This window comes from Anastrepha obliqua, chromosome 4 (genome assembly GCF_027943255.1).
Source record: "Anastrepha obliqua isolate idAnaObli1 chromosome 4, idAnaObli1_1.0, whole genome shotgun sequence".
Classification (NCBI taxonomy): Eukaryota; Metazoa; Arthropoda; class Insecta; order Diptera; family Tephritidae; genus Anastrepha; species Anastrepha obliqua.
In genome coordinates, this window is record NC_072895.1 from 93,841,956 (window position 1) to 93,857,788 (window position 15,833).

The 15,833-nt window shown below is 37.6% G+C and overlaps 1 protein-coding gene across 1 annotated transcript in view; it reads left to right on the top strand.

The window, feature by feature from the left end:
- Window positions 1-8,282: 8,282 nt before the first annotated feature.
- LOC129244594 (SHC-transforming protein 2) overlaps window positions 8,283-15,833 on the top strand; it is a 63,600-nt gene continuing 56,049 nt past the window's right edge. Inside the window, exon 1 of the mRNA XM_054882315.1 lies at window positions 8,283-8,947. The gene's annotated coding sequence lies outside the window, so the exon portion shown is untranslated. The remainder of the gene's footprint in view (window positions 8,948-15,833) is intronic.

A 15,833-nucleotide genomic window follows, 5' to 3' on the forward strand; every position in this document is an offset into this window, starting at 1 on the left:
AGGGTGAACGATATGAAGTGTTTCCAACTTCACACTGCTTGTATCTGTAAAACAGCTCATGACATCAACGTCAAAATTGTTCTAATGACAGTTCAATATATTGTTTATAAGCCATCAAAAGCATTTGCGTCTCAGTTTTGTTGAATTTTTTTTTTCTGTGATGAAATTCAAAGGTAATAGTGTGATTGCGTTATATTTGCCTGGAAAATCACAACCAGCCATTGTTCGTGAGCTCAGTCACCTCAAAGTGAATAAAATGTTTGTGTATCGCACTATAAAACTTTACAATGATACTGGTAGCATTGCAAAACGTGATGGAGGTGGACCAAAAAAAACCGCAACAACGCCAGAAATGGTTCGGAAAGTGAAGGCTCGACTTGAACGAAATCCACGTCGAAGTGGAAGAAAAATGGCCAAAGAACTGAAAATATCGCAAAACAGTATTCGACGCATATTGAAAAATGAGCTCAAGGTCAAGGCTTACAAGTTCCAAAAAGCACACGATCTTTCAACCCAGCAAAAAAAAAGGTCGGTGCGAAAGAGCAAAAGAGTTGTTGTGCTTGCACGAACGTGGCGAATTTCCTAGCATTGTGTTTTCTGATGAAAAAAATTTCCCAATTGAGCAGTTCATAAACACTCAAAGCGATCGTGTTTACTTGACCGAACGCTCATACGAGAATTTGAGCCTACGTATGGCCACTCGAAGCAATTTCCCATCGCAAGTAATGGCTTGGGCCGCAGTGACCGCTGATGGACGCTCTCCAATCGTTTTTATCGAGTCTGGTGTCAAAGTGAATGCGACTTATTATCGGGAAAATATTTTAGAAGCTGCTTTAGAGCCATGGACCCGAAAACATTTCCGTTGTAGACCATGGACGTTCCAACAGGTCTAGGCACCGTCTCATAAAGCTCGTGTGAACCAAGAATGGTTAAAAAATCATGTTTCACACTTCATTTCATCCATACAATGGCTTTCGAATTCGCCAGACGCAAATCCGATGGTCTATTCTCTTTGAGCCATTTTGGAGAGCAAGGTGAGGATTAAAAAATATGCCAGTATGGATGCGCTGAAAAAAGCGATTATACGAGAATGGGCCAAAATACCTCAAGATCACATTCGTGCATCATGCACCTAATTTTTTGACCGTCTGAAGGCTATAGTCAAGGAAAAAGGTGGTGAATATATGTTAAAATTTTAATCATTTTTGAACAATTTTGTCTTTGAAATCAATAAAAACTAATTTCACACAAAGAAGTTGTGGTGTTTTGAATAGGTAACACTTCATATCGTTCACCCTTATATATAAAGGGTTTTCCAATAACATGTGTTATGAAGGAGTGGATTGCGTTATCGAGAGATGATTAACGATTTTTCATGGCCGGAATTAGATGGTATTGATCTGGACAACGTTTATTTTCAATAAGACGGCGCTACGTGCCACACAAGCAACGAAACCATTTGTCTTTTACGGGAAAAGATTCCGGACCGTGTTATCTCTCGAAGAGTTGATCACTTTTGGCCACCGAGAACTTGTGATTTAATACCTTGTGACATTTTTCTATGGGGCCACGTGAAAGAGAAGGTCTACACCATCAGCCTAGGGTCGATTCAAGACCTCAAAGGTAGAATTCGTGAGGCTATTGAGGATATAGGGCAGCCACTTTGCAATTCGGTTATGGAAAATTTCATGAAAAGGATATTGTCCTGTAAGCGGGGTAGAGGTGGTCGTTTGCCTGATGTTATTTTCCACTATTAACGGCATACCTTCCTCTATATAATGAAATAAAGATCCGATCATTTATATTTAAAAATAGCATTTTTCTTTGAATATCAAAATAACATCTCTTATTGGAAAACCCTTTATTTAAGAATACACACAGAAAATTTAATATCGTTCCGGAGAATATTTCCGAAGTTACACGCAAATTTAAAAAGGCGTTTTCGACTTAGACTCAATGCTTTTCAAACTTTAAACGCGTTCTTCTCAAAAGGGTGTTTTCAAAGTCGGTGACCAACATTACTTGAAAACGGCTAAACCGATTAGTCTCTAACAGAGCTTCTTAAATATATTTTTTAATTAATCGATTAATTATCGAAGATTTTTTCTCACCGATAAATATTTTTTTTTTTATAAACAATTTAAGGCCGAAATTTTGGTCGATTTTTTTGAGAAACCGCCATTTTGTCAAAAAAAATTATTTTGCTTATTTCTTCGATTAATTGCTAGATTTAACATTACTTTAGCCAAATCTGTTTAATTTTAGAGAATCTAGTTCAGAGACATAGTTGTCACCGCAAAACGTCGTTTTTGAGAGGAGCTCCCGGAGATCAGCTGTAGCTCCTTTCCAAATAAATATTTTTACTAATTCTTATTCTTAAAATACAGTTAAAAGATAACCATAATATGTGCACAAATTTTACGATCAATAAATTAAAAAGTTTTCTCAGAAAAAATTCTGGGGAATCCGCTTTTTTTCGGCCTTCTAACTCCTAAAGAAGTAAAATTGCCGTATTTGGGCTGAAGAGTAACCCGAAGCCATTCAAGAACAGCCCTTACATCCATTAAAAATACCCGTTTGGTGCGGCCCATAGCCTGGAGGAACCAACAGCCTATATTTCTTCAAAGACGAGGCTGACGCTAGTGTAACAGTGAATGGCGAACGCTAACGCGCCATGATAAACGACTTTTTGATGCCGGAAACTGAAGCAGGTGATCTCCAAAACATTTGGCGCTACTTGTCATACAGCCCGGAAAGCAATGGATTAACTGCGTTGTCGTTTTGGTGACCAGTTTATCTGTCGTTTTGGACCAGTGGATTGACCACCAAGATCGTGTGATATTACAGGGTCCGGCACTCGAAGTGTAACTAACTTCAGACCGCTCGCGCAGCTGAATCACAGGCGTCATTTATGGCTTTTTTAATTAGTTACACTTCGAGTGCCGGACCCTGTACACCTCTGGACTTTTATTTGTGAAGGTAAAATCCAGCTTCGACTGAGGCATTGAAGGCCAACATTACGAGATAATACCGACCGAAGTCCTCCAGTGAGTCATTCAAAATTGGTGTTTATGGATGGTCGGCCTAATCAATTTGAATTTTCGTTGTTTTATTTCAAATTAAAATCCGATACCTCTAAATTGATCATCCTTTACTCTAGGTACCTGGTACTTATAATAAATTTGTGTATTCGCTGCCCAACATATTGTCATCGAAAATGTGAGCCGATTCCATTATGAAAAACGAAGCAAAACGTTAAAATCCCTTTTCTAAGAAATATTCGAAATTTAACCAAAATCTGCAATAAATCATATAGTGGCTAGCAAGAAATCGCAGGGGGCAAGTGCAAGTGGCTCCTATACATACAGCCTCATCATGCGTTGGGGATCAATCGGCTCAAAAATGTCGAGAATATTTCTCTTTGAGTGACTGCCATTACAATAATACATCTTTAAATCAAGCATAAGAAAATTACTGACATGGAGCCCCATAAAAGTGGGTAACGTTGACCAGCAAATCTTACACAAAAGCGCGGAATGCCATTCATCTGCCACCGGCGGCACATAGTAAGCATACATTTTGTTGTTGTTGTTGTAGCCGCATAAACATTCCTCAAGTAAGTAAGAAAAATGCTGCTGGAGTGACAGTTCTTGGGCGGATATACGAGGGTTGTTTGAAAAGTCCCTGCAAAGACAGAGAGAAATGACACTACTGCCGCGTATCGAAGTTATGTTTAATTAGTAGCATTCCTTGGAAGAACACACACCAAGTTTCAGTCAGATCGGCCTATTTCTTTGTGTTTGGCATTCGTTTGAATCGAGAGGGTGGAGTGATTTTCCTTTTCAATCACGGCAACGCACCAACTCAGGTCTCAGCAGTTGTGGTCGCAAAATTAATGGCAATAGGGTTCCAACTCCCCCAATTTGCAGAAGTGGCTGGCGGGAAAGAGATTTTATTCAAACGAGGAGGTGATTGCAGAAACGAGTGGCTATTTTTCCGACTTGGACATATTTTTTTCTATGAAAGGGATCAACAAACTAGAACAGCGTTGGATGAAGTGTATAAGCCTAAAGGGAGACTATGTCGAAAAATACAAAAAAGGTTAACAACAAAGAATTAAGTGGTTTTTATTTTTGCACGGACGTTTAGAACGACTCTCGAAAATCCGGGTCGTTTCGGTAATGTAGAAACGACTGACGTGTGAACGCATGTTTTGTTAATATCGTTCGATGAAGGCGCTCGCCACTTATTGGTATCGATATTTCAGGGGTTTCCAGTATTGCCCTAAATGGTATAGCAGCTTAAACGGGATAAGTCCTGACTACTTTTCCAGCAGAATGCATATGAACAGTGCTCGTATACGCCAGCAACCTTTGATCTCAGTCGTGTTGGAAGCCGATGATGGCTTATTATTATTTAGGTTGCGCGCTGCTGCTTTAAAACTAACTTAAAAGTGGAAGACCTCTGATGTGTAGTTCCAATACAGCAACTCTTTAAGGTGTACGTATCGCTGGTGCCTATCATTAACGCCTAATAAGAGACGTGAACCACCTATTTTTCGTCAACCACTGACACAAATTTTCTTACTAATCATTGAAGAACAGGAACAAATTTCTGATGTTAGCAGAGACGGCTGTTTGGCCATTTGAAATGTAGGAGCAATCTACCATCGTGACTGTAAGTTCTAGACAAATAATGACGCCCACATAATAGAGATAAATCAATTATCGACACTTAAACCGAGCAGACGGACGTAGGGTATCCTTCACTCGTAACTAAACAGAATATTTATAAAAAATCACCGGGGAATATTTTGTATATCGAAAGCATATTTGCCAAATCCTGAGGAAGACCAATGGAAAACAACTGGACATACATCAACTCTCATCAACACATCGCTGATTTTAAAGCCGCCTTTGGTAGCACAGACAGAAATCACCTCTGTGCCGTTTTGCGTGAATAGCCCCGTGGTAGCCCCGCAAAACTAATATGGCTGTGTAAGATGATGTTGAACGCCACCGCAAGCTGCGTTAGAATTGGCATTAACCTCTCCGAGCCATTCGATACCAAACGAGGTTTGAGACGAGGTGATTCTCTACCCTGTTACTTTTTCAACCTCTTGCTGGTACCTCCCCCACTGGTACTATCTTCCACAAGAGCACCATGCTACAAGCATATGCCGGTGCCATCGACATTATCGGCGAAGCCAAGTTTGCTCGGCATGCTCCAGTTCGAAGAGATAGGCACGCAATGTGGGCCTTGTGGTGAATAAGGACAAAACATAGAACCTGCTGTCAACACACAAGGAGTTTTTGCGTCTTAGACACTTTGTCAGTGCTGACAACCAGCCAGTTGAGAAGGATTTTGACTACGTGGGGACCAGCACCAGCAACAAAAATGACGGCAGCCATTTCTAAACTATGCTGCGCCTGTCTGGTTGCCTGGAACTAGTGACACGCAGTGGATAAAGTTCCCGACTAGCCAAAACACTGCCATTCGGACAGCGATAGGTTACCTCTTGATGTCCGCTCTTCAACACCTTCACAATGAGGCACAGATGCTCCCTGTAATGGAGCACAATAAACTGCTCAGCAAGCAGTTCCTGTTAGAGTGCTACCGCAGGTTTCACCCTTGCAGACACCTGCTTGAGCCAGAGCCGCCTTCCAGGCACGTCAGGAGACACCTATTAAACTACGCCGACGAGATTGAGGACAAAACTAACAGATATTTACTGGACCAGACAGTGTTTAGACAGACATCAAACGACATTCATCGGGAGACCGTTACCACCTTCTTAAGCTCCCGACCACCGAATGCCGTAATCGGAGTCCAACCACCACCTACAGCAGATGAAGAGCTCCAGCTCCCCCGCGAGACCCGTACTAAACATATGGGCATGTGAAAAGGTGGTTAGTGTCGTGCGGAGTGCCTTCACAAAACCACTCATCTAACACACCGCTCCCTCTGGACCCAACCTGTCGAAACAGCAAGTTTCCTGGGCTTACCGTTATATGAGTTAGAAGAAGACGACCGGTGATATACACTACACTGACAGGGCTTGTATTGCTGCTACAACAACAACAACAATAACGGCTGCATGGAGATGAAGCGGAGAATAATTTTTGCCTATAGGTGTTACTTTGGTCTCACTAGACAATTGAGCAGTAGAGCTCTCTCTCGAAGCACCAAACTGACACTCTACAAAACGCTCCAGTCATTCCCGTCCTGCAATATGGTGACGAAGCATGAACGATGTTAACAGTAGATGGAAAAGCTTTTGGGAGCCTTCGAGAGAAAAATTCTACGTAAGATTCTTGGTACCCTCCGCGTTGGTGAGGAGTACCGCGTACGGAGGAACAGCGAGCTGCATGAGCTTTAGTTAAGCGTGTAAAAATGCAGCGACTACGCTGGCTTGGCCATGTTTCACGTATGAAACAAAGACGCTCCAGTAGGGCGAATCTACGACACGGTACCCCAAAAAGGAAGACAAGGAAAGGGAAGGCCACGTTTTCGTTGGAAAAGCCAAGTGTTGCAGGACCTGATAGCGCTCGGGGTTTTAAACTGGCACCAGCGAGCGCAAGACAGAAACAGCTGGCGCGCTATTTTGGACTCAGCCAAAACTGACATACGGTTGTACCGCCACATAAGTAAGTAAGCATTAATTGAAGATAGGATGTGGCTACTTTTGTGGGTAGATTACTCCTGTACAGTTCTTCGAAAGATAAACGAGTACTAATTTTTAGTTTAAATGTTGGTTATTTTTAAAATATTTATTTTTATTATATTCGCCTGTCGAAATGTTGCGAGTTTCATTATAATAAAATACAACAGGAGGGGCTTAAAGGGGTAACACCACTGTAGAAATTTCAAAAAATTGATTTTTTTTTATAAGCTTAAAAAATTCTTTGAACCTTTTAAAATACAGAACAAAAAGTTTTATACGTTACCGAAGTTTATTTCATAAATATTTTAAGCTTTTAACCAAGCGTTAGTGACTGCTACCTAACGACTTCTCCAAATTTCCAAACTTTAAACGCGTTTTTCTCAAAACACGTTTTCTGAAATTGGCACGCAGCATAACTCAAACAATTTTAAATATTTTTAATCAGGTTTTTCACTACGTCTGTATAATAACCTTCTTAAGAGAAGAGCGTAGGGGATTTTCGATAGATTAATTTAAACGATTGTTATAATTATTTAAGTGCCGTTTTTTAGTCCAAAATAGAGTTTTTTCCTTCAAATGCTTGCTAATTCCACAAAAATAAATATTTTTTAAATCCCCTACGTGTTTCTCTAGCTATTCTTATCTAGATTAAGAAAAAAAATGTTTCTTTGTTCCAGATTAAAATTTGCACCCTCTATGCTGCGTGCCGCGGAGCTCCTTCAAGAGAAACCACATTACAAAAATATCTCCAATGCCGCCATTTTGTAAAATTTTTCGATCAAACTTTGTAGTTTTGTATTTTAGTATATAAGTAATAACTTCCCAAATCAGAGTGATTGTTTTCCTTTTCCTTCTATACAAAAAAAATTGTTTAAAAATCGTGTTTATTTTACGCGTGTACAGTGGTGTTACCCCTTAAATTCTGCTTCGTTAACTAACTGCTCGAAAATTAATTGGTAGAATCCAGAAAATGTGCAATAATCCATAATGATTTGCTGTTGGTCATTCTAGGCAAATTTAATATTTAACGATTGCAGCTTTTAGGCGCATCTTTTTTGATTAAGCAACGTTCGTATGTATATGAAATATGAGTGAAGTAAATTGCAGACGACAAATGCAACAACGTTAGCAGTAATGTTGGTCTTTCAAAATTTCTCCTTTGACTGAGGGGAAGCAGACATTTTAAGAGGAAGTGACATTGCAAATCAAAAATATGGAAGTCAGCTCTAATTTGGTTGTGTCGGTTAGTACGCCATTAGTAAAGTGCTAAATAGCTGAACTGTAATATCGGCGTTTTAGCAGATATTGGCGTTCAGCTTATTGCCAAACGCTGGCATAAAAGCATAAAAAGAAAATAATGCAATTGGAAAACTTTTAATGTCTAAATTCTTTTTAATATTTTACTCCTGTGTATCTCATTGAATACCAATCAGAAAATCAGCAACAGAATTAATTGCCAATATTTGAAGCCGCATGATTGGTGTATAACAGTTGCTCGCTACTGAGGCGCTAATGTGAAGCGCACTGCTTTGCCAACCGCTACTTTACGTCTCATAACTGTGGCTGTAGCTCGTCGGCCTCCAGATATACATATGTCTGTACTAGTTGGAATACCATCGCTGACAGATGTTAACCAGCCGAACTGCTTGTGTTTGCACGTCTCTTTTTGACTTTTCAGTCAATCAGTTTGTTAAAGAAACGCGTCAATTGCACTCTAAACTGTTGCTGTGCGTTCGTGAGTGAAAAGTGAATCAATGTGAAGTCAATTTCTTATTAAATAAATAAAAGTTTAGCGGCACAAGAGCAGGAAAAAACCTCTACTAGTTTGCATATCAGCTGAGCGAAAAGCAAAAATTTAGAAGAAAAAAGTGAACGAGTGTCGGAAAGTAAAAATATTATAAAATTTTTTGAAGGCGCAACGCTTCTGCATGTTAGCAATTATAACCAGCAGACACCAAACGCACTCGCAATCGTCTGTTATGGCGACCGACAGCAGCAAATAGGCAGAACATCTAATAAAAAATGTGATTTTCATGTGCAAAATATAATTAAAAACTATCAAAGTGTGTATTTGAAAAAAAGTTAATAAATAAATTTAAAATAAAAAATATTAGAAAAAATCAACACCGTGCGCTGCATGAAATATATATGTACATATTTTTCGCTTTACTTGATAAGCGCAGGAATTTGGCGTCGCATCGGCTTCGGTACGCTTTGGATAGAGGCAAGCATAGAAAGACAACAGAAATTTTGAATACACCAACCAACGTTGACCAATTGCAAGTAAGTTGCTATGGAATGCATTTAATATATGTATGTACATATGTAAGTATATGTGTACAATTTATGTATGCGCATGCAAGCAGTGGTAACAGCAGTAAAAATTACACATTTTTTTGACACTGTTGCTGCCTGCTGTGTAAATACTGAGATTTCGTTTAAAGTGCGAGGTCAAAATATTACCTGCGGCAATCAGCGAGTGCGTGTTTTTGGTTTTGAAACTGCTCGTGCAAATTGTAGGCATATTAAAATCTGTTATAGTGATAATACTTATATATGAAAATATGTATTTAATTTTTATAAGACATTTTTGAAAATGAAAAAATGAAATGATTTTTTAGTTCAACGCTCAGTGCAGAAAATTCTTGTTCCTCATTCGAACTACAACTTTTTAGTAAACATTAAATCTATTTACCTCAGCGTTGCGCTGTGATTTGTGATTGTTGATAAAAACCACACTCTTACATTTATTTACCACTGCACACATCTATAAGAATGTTTTTTCATATACATATGTATATACATGCATATGCATATAAAAATCTACAATAAAAATAATAACTTTATACCCAGCAGCAGCTGTAAACAACTTTACTTTTCTCACATCATCTGTGTTGTGGTTGCTTAACGGGCTGGCTCTCTGTGCGTTATTGCGTTGTCCGTATGTGTTTACATATATACAAAAACACATCAATACATCGTCAGCATACGAAAAATTAAATGAGCACACATAAACATTGTATGCTCATAAATGTGTATGCATATAAATCTTGTTGCTGCGACTTTATTATTCTTTCCCTATTGCGTTCACTTGTTCTGTATTTTCGTTTCAGACTCAGCTCCACGCAAAGTGGGTGTTCAGTAATAGCATTTGTTTTTTATTCAAATTAAAAACAAAAATGTGATTAATAAGAAACTGTTTTAAATAATTACTTTATAATTACAACTAAAAATGGTTACGTGCTATAAAAAGCTCACAAAATTTAATTCCCTTTGGTACAAAAAAGAGATTACCTCAATTTCCTCACAGCGGCTGAGCCCAAAAGTTAAATAATCATTAATTGAGAGAATATGATTCAGTGCTTTGTAATAGTAGTAGTTGTTGTGTTGTTGTGGTGCGGATCACTAATCTGTGAGCACTGCATGAGCCAAATAACAAAAGTGAAAGAGAAAGAGAAACAAAAACAAAATGTGATTAAAACAATGCATTATTTGGTAATAATTCTAGAATTGCCCTTCGTTAAGTGTGGTCAGCTGTTTCACAACAACAATATGTAATATAATTTCATATACATACATATGTATGTATGTATTTGCTACTATGATTAAATTTACAGGTTACTTTGTTTAATGTTATAATAAATTTTTATTTGAAACTTTATAAACCCCCTTCGACTGAATACGCCTTTGTTAAAGTTTACCAATTCTAAAAGTAGTTGTTGATCTCAATTTCCGAAACAAGCTTCAGTGCAGACAGCACTTTACGTTGAATCTTTTCTATGGACTGGAAACGGTAGCACCGGATGAGGTCTTTTTATTTTATTGAATATCCAGATGTCACATGGAGCTAAATAAGCGGTCTTGTGTGCTTATGTCACTTGACGGGTCGAGTTTATGGTCAAATGACAACGAACAATGCATTCAGTATGAGACGTCTCATTATCGTGCCGCAAAAATCAAGAGTCGTCTCGCAACAATTTTTGCCTATTTTGCGAACAGCTTCAAGTAAGCGATGCAGAACACTCAGATAGTAAAGGGTGGTTAAGTTTCAAGGGCTGGTGTTGACTTTGAATAAAATATAATTTTTTTAGGAAATTATTGTCATTTCTCTTTATTATGATAATATTGGAGTGGCTCAATTGCGTATGGAACAAAATATCGGCCAAATGGCTGCTGCGGCCTCGGCGGCACACCACCATCCGATGGTCCAAATTTTCGATGACGCTGAGGCATAATTGAGGTTCTATGCCGTTAATGTGCCGAATTATCTCATCCTTTAGCTCTTGAATTATTTCTGGCTTATCGACATACACCTTTTCTTTGAAATAACCCCAAAAAAAGAAGTCCAACGGTGTGGTTAACGTTTAGGTGTGGTTCACATTCAACATTGGGCCTTGAAATTTAACCACCCTTTATAATAACAATAGTAGCCCTAGTCCCATGTAGATGGTCATTCGTGTCCGGCCCGTTTTTTTATGAAACTACTGCATGGTGCAGGTTTCATACCATTTGTTTATGATAAAATATTATTAAAATAAAAAATACAAAAATTGAAGAAATCTCTTCAGTTAGGTTTAGTTAAAGTTTAGAAGATACCTTATGCATTTTTTCTAATTTTCTGTTGGCGTTATATAGTAGAAATAAGCGCCAACCCATCGACATGGGATTAAGCGGTTAGGGGTAGCCAGAAGAATAACCGCGGGATTAGTATTCTAAATATCGCCTATAAGGTTCTAGTGAGCGTATTGTGTGAAAGGCTGCAGCCCACCATCAACCAACTGATTGGACCTTATCAGTGTGGCTTCAGACCTGGAAAATCTACCATTGACAAAATATTCACAATATGCCAAATCTTGGCAAAGACCCATGAAAGGAGAATCGACACACACCATTTTTCGTCGACTTCAAAGTATTTATGGTATTTGTATTTTATCAAAGCAAAAGCACAAAGAGCAATAAGTAGCGCATCCGTCGCTTGCATCCTAAAGCGATTATTGACATTTAACAAAAAAACAGTAACTGATCACAGTTTCCTCAATAGCACTCAAAGAAAGCACAGAATCATGAGTTGACATTTTCTGAAGTCGGACAGTAGTTATGCGCAAAGGTCAGTGCATTAAGCACAAGAGGAAAATCCAAGATTGTTTGAATTCTTAGAAACTCCTATCAACTGAGCTTCAGATGAGCTTGCAAATTGGCTTTCAGTAGTGCGCGAAAATTAAAAATCAAAAATGCGCATGTTTATTTAAATTAAGATATACAACGATTCGAAAAAATATACAAAACCTTTCTTGTATTCACGTGTACATGTATTTGTAAGCACATACATACATAAAACAATTTGTTTAAAACAAATCCAATTTAGTATTTGCGTCTGCTGAAATCTTGCCTTACCTTTTTTGTATTGTATAATCATATTTTTCAATTTTATTAATTTTACGATACATTCTTGGGCTGCAACATTTTATCACGATTTATTTACTTTTTGCATGTACGTATACGGACATACATATAAGTATATACATATATATTCATACATTTGAATAAGTACAGCCCGCGAAAAAAATATAGCACCCCAACATTTTGAGCAGTTTTGACTATTTTTTCGTTTTAATTTGTTTTTTTTTTTTAATTCGTTTTAATGTTTATTATTTTCTTTATAAAAGTATAGTTCATTATAATTATAATAAAAAAAAAAACAACTTATAAATCCAAATTTCAAACTTTATGCAAAAATTAGAAAAAATTGAAAAAATTTCATTCAAATTTAACAAGGCAGACAAAGAAAGAGGGAGATACCCGAGATAGAATGAGAGAGAGAGAGAGAAAGAATATATATCTAAATAAATTCACAACATTTGCAGAGAATACAAATAGACAAAATTTACAAAAAACGGAGAAGGGTCGACCGGTGTAGGTCAACGTCGGACACAAACCGTGGCAACAACGCGCACTACTCCGCGCGTTTATCACCCGCACTAACGCAGCGATTCCAGGACCGCAGCAACGGCACAAATTACCGCAAGGCAATACCAATAAATCCGACGCCGGAATGGATAGCACTTTATAGGACGCACAAGCACTAGCCAGGAAACGGAAATAAGCGCCAAAAATTAGGCACAAAAAAAAACGCCCCAAACAGTAGGCACCAAGGAAATATAACGCCAAAAAGTAGGCACCAAGGAAATATTACCCCAAACGTAGGCACCAAAAATATATTTCCTACAAGTTTGCACCAACAAAGCAGCGCCAAAAAGTAGGCAGGGTTATTTCCCACTAGAAATTAGCAACCACAAGAAAAAACTCGGGAAAAATAGCCTAAAGTGTATCTAAGATACATATATATAAGGTATAGCTCTATCTCTCCTTTTCCTCTCCTTTATATCTTTTTTCTCTCTCGCTGGACGATAATGCCCAAAACGTTGCATGGCCTTGAAATTTTACTCTCCATTCTCGCTCGTCCATCGACGCCTAAGAAGTTTCACTTCAAAAAAAAATTCATATACAGTTTATTTATTGTAATGTAATTTAATTCATAACCTGTAAGTTTTATAGCCCTTAAAATTAATCACCCTATCGGGAGATTTACACTGGCCACACAATTTATTCGTACACCCTGCGTAGTACGTAAAAACTTTAGGTTTGCGCAAAATATTTGCTGTGACAATATATTTCTTTTGGGTCAGTGTAAGAATGTTACATTCCCAATGAATTGCCGCAAACAAACCTCCTGTTACCTCAACTCTCACTGAAGGGTTCCAAGAAAAGCAGGCAGACGTAGCAAAAGGCTGTAAATTATTTATTCAATAAGAGTAACAGTAAAAATCGTTTGTGTTTTTACTAATTTTGCTGAAAACGAAATAAGATTGGTTTTTCTTAGTTTTTATCGTCGATTCAGTTTCAGTTCCGCGTAATATCTCGATTGAAAGTGACAAAATGGGACGAAGTGAGGATTTATCATTAGAAATGTGTAAAATTGTTATTAAATTGTATTGCGAAATTGAGAAAAAAAATTGGCACATTGCGTTCTATGGTGCAAAGCGTTATTGCTAATTACGTTAACACTGGTAAATTGGAAGCTAATCACCATCAAGTCGGAAGGCGTAAAATATTGGCTCCACGTGAGGAACGCAAAAAAGTAGCATCAGTCGCGCAAAATCCCAAAATAACCTACACGATACTATGCCGAAATATTCTAGAGTCTTTGCATAAAAAAGTAAGTCCACAACAAGTTCGAAATTGCCTGCACAACGCTGGTTATCATAGCAGAATGGCACGCTGCAAGCCCTACATTTCAGATATTAACAGAAAGAAGAGATTGGAGTCCCCAAATGCTTTATACATGAGCCAGTTTCTTTTTAGAAAAACGTTATATTCAGCGATGAGTCGAAATTTAATGTTTTCGGATCAGATGGCCCTCCAAAAGTTTGGCGAAAAGAAAATACAGAATCGAATGGAAAAAATCTTATTCCTACCGTTAAGCATGGAGGAGGAAACGCAGTGATTTGGGGGTGCATAGTTGCATCTGGAGTAGGAAAAATGGTTTGTATTGATGATAAAATGGGCAAACATCTGTATTAAGAATAATTTGCATGATAGTGCCATTAAACTTGGACTGGATGCTAAAGGGTTCTTGGCTCAACAAGACAATGACTCAAAACACTCATCTTATCTTGTGCAAGAATGGCTTATTTACCACTACAAGCAGCTTAACATGTTCCCGCCGGCATGTACCACTAGTGGTACATTGAGACCTATCCCATTGGATGGCTTGTACCATTGGTGGTACATACGCAGATGTCTCATCGGGCGGTTTACTGAGAATGCTGTTAACGGTTTTCTCAGCAAAAAGGAGAGAAATAGTTTACATTTAACTCAGGCATAGTCGGCAGCACTCACTGAGCGATATGCAATGACAGTTACTACAGCGCCGTCCGATGAAACAATGTTACAGAGCCGTCAGATGCCTAGAACAATAAATTCGGTCGCCGGCGGGAATGTGTTAAAACTCCACCTCAATCAGCGGATCTGCACCCAGTTGAGCATGGCTGGGAGCTCTTAAAAAGGAGAATCAGAAAGCGCAAAATAACATCAAAGGCGTCATTAAAGACAGCTTTAAGTGTTGGGTGGGAGAAAATTGCAGCTAATGAAACCGAGGTATTGGTATAAAGTATGCCTCCACGCTTGGAAGCAGTTATTAATTATTATAGTTTTTTTCCTATGAGCGAAAAAATTAAGAAAAAATAAGTAAAAAATAGAATTTAATTTTCAAAAGTGTTTACAAAAATTAATTTTTGTAATTAAGAATTCATTCTAGTTCAATCGCTAGTCTTAAATATGAAGATTAAAATGTCGTTTGGTTTTTCGATTTCAGATAAGCCAAACAGCCGCAATCTTGGTCACCGTCAAGCACCTCTTTTACTTTATGTCTTCTTGTCGGCCACTATAACTTTTATTCTATTATATATTTTGTCTTCAAAAAATTTGTAAAGCTCATTTAAATGTTACTAAAGATTATGTGAACACAATGAGATTTATTATTTTGATCGTTTGCCCGTTAAAAATTATTGAAAAACCCAAAAAAAAAAACAGACGAGAAACTAGAGGACCCCCTTAAATTCTCTAAATCTAGAAATGAATTTGGAAGTTTTGTTCCTTAAATGTTGAGTAAAAATGTTATTTTTTACGAATGTATAATATTAAAATTTTGTTCTTTTGTATAAATCGTGCTAAGTATCAGGTGTATCTGTTTATAAACTGTGAGTGTACGAATAAATAGTGTGACCACTGTATAATTTTTGCAAATGGCGTCATACGTCAATCACCTTTGACACTTGTGCAGTAAACCGCCACAGAACACAACTTGATGAACTACACAGTCAAGAAGTGGTGCGTGGAAAGGTCAAAGTAAAGATTGCTATCACTCAAAATCATTTTTTTTTATTTATTCAGTATTTTTATTCATTTTATAAAAAACTTATTCAAAAACAAAATTGGATGATGCTATAAAATTCTGTTGATCTTTTGTAACTTTTTTCTCTCAGGGTGTTGCGCAATTTTTCCACATAACCAATCCACGCAATTTTTTTTTATGTTGAGAAAAGAATTTTCAGCCACTTCAAACTTGCGCTTTCGTACTAAATTTTTCTATTTTTTTTATTCTGATTAA